This window comes from Hordeum vulgare, chromosome 6H (genome assembly GCF_904849725.1).
Source record: "Hordeum vulgare subsp. vulgare chromosome 6H, MorexV3_pseudomolecules_assembly, whole genome shotgun sequence".
Classification (NCBI taxonomy): Eukaryota; Viridiplantae; Streptophyta; class Magnoliopsida; order Poales; family Poaceae; genus Hordeum; species Hordeum vulgare.
In genome coordinates, this window is record NC_058523.1 from 335,792,262 (window position 1) to 335,803,267 (window position 11,006).

Here is an 11,006-nt window from a genome sequence, read left to right on the forward strand (position 1 = left end):
GAGGCTCCCAGTTCTAGCAGGCTGTCATCCAGTTGCTCCCTTTCCTCCGAATCAGGACCTTCATTGCGATGGGATCGAGACATCCACCCTGTTCTGGTTTGATCGGTGGGTAGGGTAGGCTCCTTGCACGGCCAGCTTTCGGGCCCTATTCTCCATCGGCGTAGACCCTAGGATATCCGTCAAGGCAGCCCTCACTGACCTTTGTTGTCTTGTGTTCCGGCGGCCATTTGGGCCCGATGATCAGATCGCGTGGCATGAGCTCCTTGAGATCGTCGCGTGGCATGAGCCATTTGGGCCCGATGATCTAGGACTTAGACTAGATAGCCGATTACATCTCGTGGCATCTAGAACCATCGGGCAATTTCTCCATGAAGTCTCTTTATCGAGCCATCACTGCTACACCTGCCCCTGATCCCCTCGAGTTGATCTAGTCGATTAGGCTCCCCTCAAGTCAGGGTCTTCCTGTGGCAATGGATTCGTGGTCGTGTCCCGTCCAGCATGGAGATGCTTAAGTGGAATGGCTGGCGCAATGGGACTTGTCCCCTTTGTGGGACTGCTGAAGATTCAAACCACATCTTCTTCTTGTGTGTGTCCGCTCACTTCCTCTGGGGTTGCCTCCCCGAGGCCATAGGTGGGCGTTGGTGTAACGCCAACTTCCCTGACCAGTTCGCCAAGATCCAGGACTCCCCCAACTGGACCCCACATTAAACGGCTCATCATTGGGGTTCTTGCTTGGATGTTGTGGATGGTTCGAAATAAACTGGTGATCCGGCATGTTCCTCTTCGACATGCGACTAATGTGGTGTTCAAAATATTTGGTTAGTTGCCACTTTGGTGGCCGCTTAGCCGTCACCGGGACCAGGATGACACCAACACCATTACTGTTGATCCTAGGGCGATGGCCCTACGCTTGGCGCCGACGCTTTCTCCACCTCCACGTGAGCTGGATTAGCTTCTCTTAGCTTATTCGCTTCGCTTGCGGTGATCCCGCATTTGTTTTTTATTTTCTGGGCTTTTTGAGGTGTGCCCTCCGCGAAACCTTCTTATACTTTGTGTAGTGCTACCTCATGTTTGTGTTGAGATCTGAACTTAGGTTGTACTTGTGGCCATGGTGGTTGCTTTTTCTATAAAGTGAGGCGAAATCCTTTTAGGTAAGTGAACATCTAGAATTGGCTTGGGAAAATACATGACCAAGACACTAGCAGAGATGCTAAACCCAACAAAACGGTCAACCGGAACGCATGATACACATATACAACAGCTTGGGAGAAGGGAAACTCATAAGAACACAAAATCATTCACCGTTGATGGAGGAAACACATCGAAAACTAAAAATAAATGGACATTCAGCGTTGATTTGGGGCATGGACAACAAATTGCTCCGCACAATCAACACGATAGGGGAGGGGAGGGTGGATCGTGAAATAGCAACATAGGGAGGAGTGGCATGAATCAAGCAGTAGAGGACGCAGAGCATTGCAGCAGCATCGCCATGGCGTTGCCTCTATCTCCCTCTTCCTTTGGACGTCTCAACATGGCATACAAGCTTGTACATGTCCCATCTACGCATGCCCGATGCTGGCAACATCGGCGCGTGCCTTTGTCTTTGATGTGTTACTAGGCATGACACGTCTGTAGCAGCGCATCGTCAACATCAACTTCATCCATCTACGCATGTTCGATGCTGACAACATCGACGCGTACCTTCGTCCATGACGTGTCCCTGGGCATGGCAATCCCAACACAACGCTTAATTTGGACCATCTTCTTCCAGATGCACCACTCCCTCGACACCACCATGCCTATGATTAACTCGATGCCTCCTTTCGTCCTCGGCTCCATGACGATTTCCTCGACACTAGCTACCCTCACACGACATCGACCACGGTGTCCTTCGCACGTCTACCTCAGCCACAGATGCACTACTCTATGCTCTCAACTACTTCGACGTCGGCACAACGGGCTACCGCCTTGCTTGATCAACCTCGTTGGTTTCCGCTCCAGCCACGACTTCCGTGATGCATCGACCATTACAACTATGGGGGAATGTCCATCGGGTTACCTTTGGATTCTTCTCTTGTCTCATCATGTGCGTTGCTACCATTGTCACTGTGGAGGAATGTTGCGTATGATGATTAAATTGAAAACATATGATAGACTAAAAAGTATTCCAGCTTGTCTTGTTCTTCAAAAAAATCATGTACTCTAATATATGTCCACGAGGCTCAAACAATACAACCAACTATTCCATCAACCCCTCTCTATCTCTTCTAGCAAACACAAAACCATTCATCGTTGATGCAGGAAACACATCAAAAACTCAAAATAACTGGACACTCGGCCTTGAATTGGGCCATGTGCAACAAATCTCTGTGCACGAACAACACGATAGGACGCAGAACACTGCAGCAGAATCGCCATGGCATTGCCTTTGCCTCTCTCCCCTTTTCCCTGTACAGTACATTAGACAAGGAATAAGAAAAAAGAGAGGACATTTCAGAACAAAGACTGGACAGGTCTAGCGAGCGGCCGACTGCTCGCTAGCCGTCCCGAGCGGCCGATAAAAAATAGGATTTTCTTGTCCTCTAATCTATAATGTGTAATAATTATTTTAAAAAACCATATATTAGAAGAAGTACCATGTAAACAGAAAATTATTACAAAGCATCCATATAAATAGGTGTGAATGTATTTAATTCGGGTTTCAAAATTTAAAAAAAAATCACAACTTTTAAATAGCACACAAGAATTAAGATCCATTTTCACCGTTGGAATCCTTGCGACGTGAACTTCGAAACTAGATCCCGCATGAGTATGTTCTGACAAACATTTGGTTGTGCAATTTACTCTCCATTTGTTGCAACTGTTTAGCCATTGATGTGCAACTAGTTGATAGTTGATGTGCAAGTCTTCCCTTTAATCATGGTGAAAAGGATCAAGATGGACCTAGAGGGGGGATGAATAGGTACAGTTCCAAATTTTAATAATTACTTAGCAATTTTAGGCAAAGGTGCGGAATATGAGCGTAGGCCTAATAATTGCTATGACAAGGAGTAAGCTATTTAGAGTGAAGTAAGGCAACCGGTAAACAATAATCAAATACAAGTACGTAATAAGGATTAACACAAGTAGAGAGTTAGGGTTAGGAATAACCGAAACTCCAAGAGAGACGAGGATGTATCGCGATGTTCACTTCCTTGGAGGGAAGCTACGCCACCGTTAGAGGGGCGGATGTTACCACGAAGGCACACCAACGCCACGAAGGCTCACCCTATTCTCCCTTTGAGATAACTCCACGAAGGCATTTCTCAACCACTAGTGGTAAGCCTTGAGGTGGCTTCCAAACCTTCACAAACTTCCCGGGGGAAATCAAAATGGTTTGATTCCTCTCCGAAGACTCCTACCGCCTAGTAGTCTCCAACCTCCAAGAGTAACAAGATCACCGGGATTGCTCAAAACTTGCTCAAATCACAAATCACTTTGGTGGAGAGGAGGGGAAGGAGACGATCTATCTTTTGATTGGAACAACACTCAAAGGGACTCACAAATGCCTTTGGGATCTAAGATTGGATGTGTTTTAGCTGTGTTGGACACTCACTCACGAAGTGGGAGGGGGTATATATAGTGGGGTGTGTAAAACAGCCGTTGGGGACACTTTAAGTCACACAGGGGTCGGACATCCGGCAGTTCACGGATGGTCGGGCATCCACAAGGAGTCGGACGTCCGACAGGGGTCGGTCGTCCGAGGGCTGTAGATATGTCTGGAATCACTGTGAAGTTGAATAGGGACCGGACATCCGGAGAAGGCCGGAAGTCCGAGTTATTCGACTCAAACTTCTCTCGTGCAAGATTCCGGATTTCCGAAGGGGACCTACGTCCGGCTCTCGGACGTCCGGAGCGAGCCGGAAGTCCGAGTTATATGGCTCAAGTTCTTCTGGTGCAGAGCTCCGGATTTCCGAAGCTGGTTAGTCGACCGGCCCTCGGACGTCCGGAGGGAGCCGGAGATCCGAGTTATATGGCTCAAGTTCTTCTGGTGCAGAGCTCCGGATTTCCGAAGCTGGTCGGTCGACCGGCCCTCCGACGTCCGGAGGGAGCGGGAAGTCCGAGGCATTAGTTCTGTTTTGAGATAGGAGCAGAGTAGTGAAGATGTGGTATGAGCAGAAAAGTAGAGATGTAGTATGAGCAAATTCATCGCAAAACCTGTGTTCCCCTCTTAACAGTGCGGGATCCCTATACTCAAGAATAGTAAACTTTAAAGGATAGTATACATCATCTTTTCTCAATCCCGAGCCTTCTTGACATATAAGTCCCGATCTTCTCAGACCACCTTGGCACATAATTCTCAATCTACTAAAGTACTTGCCATCCTAAGATACACTCAACAAATAGGATTAGTTTCCTATGGATGTGTTGTCATTAACACCAAAAGTCGATTAGGGGCATAACATCCACTTTCAATCTCCCCATTTTTGGTAGTTGATGACAACATATACATAGGTCTCAAAAGATTTAACATACATTATAGCCTTGGAGAGGTTTAGTACGGAGCTCCCCCTTAGTATGTGCATGATAATATATCGGAGCTCCCTTTTAATGTGTGTATCAAAAATATCATGTGACTTAGTAAAGATAATGGATCATCATGTAAAGATAATAGATCATCATAGAAGTAGTGGAGCAAAACATAATAGCCTATGATGATATCATAGCAATCCATAGAAATCACAACATTCATAAGTAGCCATACATGGGTTTATCCATTACATTACCCAAACATGCAAATTTAGACTAAATCTCCAAAGACTAAAAACTAGGATACATTACTGCCCCTTTGGCACCAACTACCAAAAAGGGAGGCACCAACAGCATCAACCATGCTCAGAGATCATCAGCATCATCATCATCATCATCCTCATCGTTAGGCAAGCAACTGCCACCAGCCTCGTCAAGAAAATCAGCCCACTCAGGACCAGATGGGAAGCCAAAGTTAGAAGGAGGAGCAGCAGGAAGGGCCTCCTCGTCACTCACAACAAGAGCGCCCGAGTCTCTCAGACGAGCCTTGAGGGCATTCTTGGAGGAGACGAGGCGAGAAACCACATCATGAGTTTGACCACAGTGGTAAGAGAAGGCCTTCATCATAGCAGAATGTGCCTTGCCAATGAATTTGGCAAAGCGACCGAGAGGAGCTGAGCTGGATGAAGGGGTTGCTGACCGGGCAGCTGTGCGGCGAGTGGAAGTGGATTATGGGGTTTTCTTGGGGGCATAGTTATCCGCCATGTGAGCGGGAATGACCCACTTGTGATGTGTGTGAGTGACAGCAACAGTGAATTCAGCAACATGGTTAATAAGAGCCTGGATGAAGGGGGCATGAGGGAAGGCTCGCTTGTATTGAAAACTAGCAAGCCGAATCTCATGCCATAGAAAGTGAGGCACATTAATTTTGCTCTTGGGGTGCTCGTAGAAATGTGACATGATGTCAATACAGTAGCCACTGGAGGATCCCTTATCACCCATCTTGGGATAGATGGTGCGGGTAAGACACTGAAAGATGATAAAGTAGGGAGAGCGCCAGATGGATACCTGGTTAAGATCCTTCATTCGTTCGTCTGCATCAAGTTCACGGAGTGGTTTGAGGAGATACCCACACGCCTCAATTGGCTTATGTGCATGGTTAGGATCATTCTTATGGATTTTGAAGCCAGAGTGAGGGAAACCAAGTGCGGCAACAAACGTATCATAAGAGGCTATGAACTGAACATCAGAGGTTATCCAGCTAACAGTGTTGTTTGGACCAAAGAAACATGTGGCATAAAACTGGTGAATAGCAGCAGCGTTAAAATTGCGACAAAAAGCAAAGGGGGCAGCAAGCCCCGATGACTCAATGAGCTCAATGGCACCCGGGTATTTCGTCGGGTGCGTGCAAATATGCTCAAGATCTATAAAGTGATGAACAGAGAGACCCTTAGGAACTATGACCGTAGTAAAGATGTCCGCCTGGACGTTTGTGCGGAAACATGAGTCCATAGAGTCATGTACAACAGAGAATTGATCAACGTCGCGGCGGAAAGTGAGGTAGGAAGACTTAGCAACCGTGGTGAAGTTCTTGACTTCACGACCTAAAGTAGCACGAGGTTCAAGTGAGATGCGATGAGCCTCACCTTCGGGCTGTTCAGGAGGAGGTGGTGGCATATAGGAGGGCCTGCGAGTCCCAGGCTTTGGCATAGACTTCCGAACGGCGGGCTGTTCGGCACGGTCCTCGGCTGCAAGCTCATCCTCGAAGTCAGAGCCATCAGACGACGAGGGGAGCTGTTGAGGCGGAGGACGCCGGGAAGTCCGTTTGAAGGGACGACGTTGCCCTTCCGAGTCCGACCCCGTGCTAGTAGGGGCACGAGCGGATGAGCCAGCGGTGTCCTTCCGGGCGGCGTGCTTAATCTTGGGCATGATGCACAAAAACCTACACGGATGGAAACCCTATGAGGAACGGTCACGGGCGAACCATATGAACGAACACGTGAACTTGGGAGAAAAGGAATCCAAACACGAGGGGAACGGAGGAGATACCTGCAGATCGAGAGAGGAGAGGAAGAAGAGATGGATCCCGCGGAGGAGATCAGGCAGATCCCGGAGGTGGCGGCGCTGGCAAGCTCTCCTGGTGCTGGCGGCGGCGGCGGCTGGGAGAAAAGGAGGCGCGTGGGGGCTAGGGCAAGGCCCAGCCCGCGCCCTTCTATTTATAGGCCCCCCGATGTGTCGGACGTCCGACAGGTGTCGGACGTCCGGAGTGGATTTAGCCGTCGGACGACCGACACTGGCCGGACGTCCGGAATGAGTTTAGCCGCCGGACGTTCGAGACACGTCGGACGACCGAGAGAGTAGGCAGAGGCTGATACTGGCATTTGGATGATGAGATGATTTGTCATGGTTTATCACAAAGAACACGAACACAGTTGCCTACAAGAATTACATATACTACTTGTGGACAGAAGTTGATTTATGCATATTTTGTAAGATCAAAACACAGAATTATGACGTAAGTCCTAGTGACTCCCCTAAATGCATGCCCACATCAAGACAAGAACATAATGTGAGTGTGTGTATGTGTGGAAGATTTCAAGTTATGTTATCAAGCTCCAAGATACCAAGTTCACGCCTAAGTTGACAGAACCTAGCTACGCTAAGTGGCTTGGTGAAAATGTCAGCGAGGTGCATGTCGGTACCCACATGGGTAATATCAATGTCACCCTTTTGCACATGGTCTCTCAAGAAATGATACCTAATATCAATATGTTTTGTGCGAGGGTCATCAATGGGGTTCTCAGAGATCTTTATGGCACTTTCATTATCACAAAGAAGAGGCACGTGTCGATACGTGATACCATAATCCTTTAGGGTTTGCCTCATCCATAGCAGTTGGGTTGCACAGCTTGCGGCTGCAATATATTCGGCCTCGGCCATGGAGAGAGAAACACAATTCTGATTTTTCGAGGACCAACTTCCCAAGGAGCGTCCAAGAAACTGACATGCACCGGAAGTGGATTTCCTTCCCACTTTGTCACCGGCCCAATCCACATCGGAGTACCCAATAAGATCGAACTTTGCATCCTTAGAGTACCATAGGCCTAACTTTGGGGTGTGAACAAGGTATCTAAGAATATGCTTAACCGCTGTATGATGGCTTTCCCTAGGGGAAGCTTGAAATCTAGCACATATGCCTACACTTAACATGATGTCCGGTCTAGATGCGCAAACATAAAGTAACGAACCAATCATGGAGCGGTAAGTAGATGGGTCAAAAGGAATACCGTTGGTGTCTTCATTTAGAACTACATCTGTGGCCATGGGTGTCTTCATTGGTTTAGCATTTGTCATATCAAATTTTTCAAGAATGTCCTTGAGGTACTTAGTTTGAGACAAGAAAATCCCTTCTTGAAATTGTTGTATTTGAAACCCAAGAAAGAACTTCAAGTCCGTGTTGAGTGACATCTCAAAGGTCTTGGTCATGGAGGCCGCAAACTTCTTGCATAAATGGATGTTAGGAGAACCAAAAGTGATGTCATCTACATAGATTTGGCATAAGAACAAATCACCATTTTCCCTCTTAGTAAAAAGAGTGGGATCGATCACCCCCACCACAAAGCCATCATCGAGTAAGAACTTCTTAAGATGATCGTACCAAGCACGGGGTGCTTGTTTGAGGCCATACAAAGCCTTGTGAAGTTTGTATACATGGTCTTTGTGGTGAGGGTCAACAAACCCAGGTGGTTGTGATACATATACCTCTTCTTGTAGAGGACCGTTAAGAAAAGCGCTTTTCACATCCATTTGATGCAAAGTAAAACCATTGAAAGGAGCATAGGCCAATAGAATGCGAATGGATTCAAGACGAGCAACAGGGGCGGAAGTCTCACCAAAGTCCAAACCTTCAACTTGGGAGTACCCCTGTGCTACTAACCTTGCCTTGTTGCGTAGGACAGTCCCATTCTCATCTTCCTTGTTCTTAAAGATCCATTTAGTTCCAATGACATTGTGTTCCTCAGTTGGTCGTTCTACCAATGACCATACTTCATTGCGTGTAAAACTTTTTAACTCTTCTTGCATAGCAAGGAGCCAGTCATTGTCACACAATGCATCCTGAACCCTTTGTGGCACGGTACTAGAGACAAATGAAAAGTGAGCACAAAAGTTTGTTAATTGTTTACGAGTCACTCTACTTTCCGATACGCCGGTGAGGATTTGATCAATATCAACACGACCGGCCACACGTGGCATGATGGAGGTCAGGGTTTCACGAGGTTCGACTTCGTTTCCATCATCAACGTCCTCAACATATGGATCATTTATGTGCGGTGGAAGGTATTCCTCTTCGCGTTGCACCTGTTGAGGTTCATCATCAAGCATATCCATACTTTGGTCTAGCTCTTGAAGATCAACTTGTTCTTGAGTGTGATCAGAATGAGACACATGTTCTCCCACTTGATCCTCAACCACTGGCATGATATGTGTGCTAGTATCTTGTGGAGGTACGCGCAGTGAACTGTCTTGAGGATGAGAAATACTCTCATCATCTTCATCATCATCATGGGGTCTTTGTTCCATGGGAAGAAGTGCACCTACACCCATGTTCAAGATATCTTGCGAGGAATCTTCTTCACCTGCATCACTTAGATCAACTTGCTCCCCATGGGAGCGGTTAAATTCATCAAATGTCACGTCACAGGTTTCTATAACACATCCAGTGGATTTGTTGTAGACTCTGTAGGCGTGAGAGTTTGATCCATAGCCAACAAAAATCCCTTCAGTTGTTTTGGATTGAAATTTTCCTAACCGTTCCCGTTTGTTGAGGATGAAACACTTGCATCCAAACACACGAAAGTACTTAACATTGGGCTTGTTCCCAGTTAGGAGCTCATATGGAGTCTTCTCCAATATTGATCAAAGGAAGAGCCGGTTTGATGCATGACATGCTGTGTTGACAGCCTCAGCCCAAAAACTATGTGGTGACTTGTATTCGTCTAACATGGACCTTGCCATTTCCACAAGTGTCCGATTCTTCCTCTCTGCTACACCATTTTGCTGAGGGGTGTAAGGTGCGGAGTACTGATGTTCAATTCCCTCATCACTAAGAAATTCTTCTAGGGTGTAGTTCTTGAACTCAGAGCCATTATCACTTCTTATTGCCTTGATGTCCTTGTCAAACTTCCGCTGGACTTGTTTGGAAAAATCAATGAAGGTGATCTTCGTCTCGTCCTTGGACTTGAGAAAGAATACCCATGTGTATCCTGAGTAATCATCAACAATGAATAGGCCATACTTTTTCCCTCCAAGACTTGCCCATGAAGGAGGCCCAAACAGATCCACATGAAGGAGGTCTAACGGCCTTGAAGTGGATACAATGTTCTTGGGTGGATGTTTTGATTGATGTTGTTTCCTAGCTATGCATGCACTGCACACACGATCTTTCTTAAAAGATACATTTGTTAGTCCAAGGATGTGATTGCCGTTTAAGAGATTTTGAAGATTTCTCATGCCGACATGGGCGAGCCAGCGATGCCACAACCATCCCATGTCGGCCTTGGCCATTAGACAAATTGTATGGAAGGTGCTCTCTTTCGAGAAATCAACCGTGTAAAGGTTGCCATCCAACTCTCCAACAAAGGCCACTTTGAGATTGTCTCTCTTAAAGACTTTCACATCCGTTAGTCCGAATAATGTGTCATAACCAATGGAAGCCAATTGGCGAACTGAAAGTAAATGATATTGAAGAGATTGGACAAGCATGACATTTGCAATAGACATGTCATTAGTGATTGCCACCTTGCCCAACCCAATTACCTGCCCTTTCGACCCTCCACCAAATACAATGCTCATGTATGGTCGAATGGCTTGCATGAAGTCATAAAGCAAGTTACTATCTCCGGTCATATGATTGGTGCATCCACTGTTGATCACCCATTTGGCTCCTCCAGAGAAAACAACCTGTAACGAATTAAGACTTGGTTTGAGGTGCCCATTTCGTCATGGGGCCTCTCACATTAGTTACAAAAGTCTTAGGGACCCAAATAGCATAAAATCGGAATGCATTACGGGGACCAACGAATTTAGCATAAACCTCTCCTTCCTTTGATTTGCGAAGTACATAGGATGGAGGCATGAATTCAGTTGTCTTGTTGTGAGTAGGCGAACCCCTAGTGGCCGACCCACTCACAACCTTACCTTTCTCCTTGTGTCCCTCTCGTACAAATATTTCTTTAAGCGGAGTGGTACACTTGAGAGGAGATGCACTTTTCTTGGCGGTGCTTGGATTGAACCCAAGCCCTTACTTGGCAAAGCCTCCATTGTGTTGACTTAAGATCTCATTGAGAGTCTTTTGTCCTTGTGCACATGTCATGAGACCTCTATCTAGCTGTGCCTTTAGCGAACAGTTTTACTCAAGGATAGATGTCAGTTCACTACTAGAGTTAGTAGTGCAGGTATCAACATTAATAATAGGTGAGGAGTAAGCCTTAGCT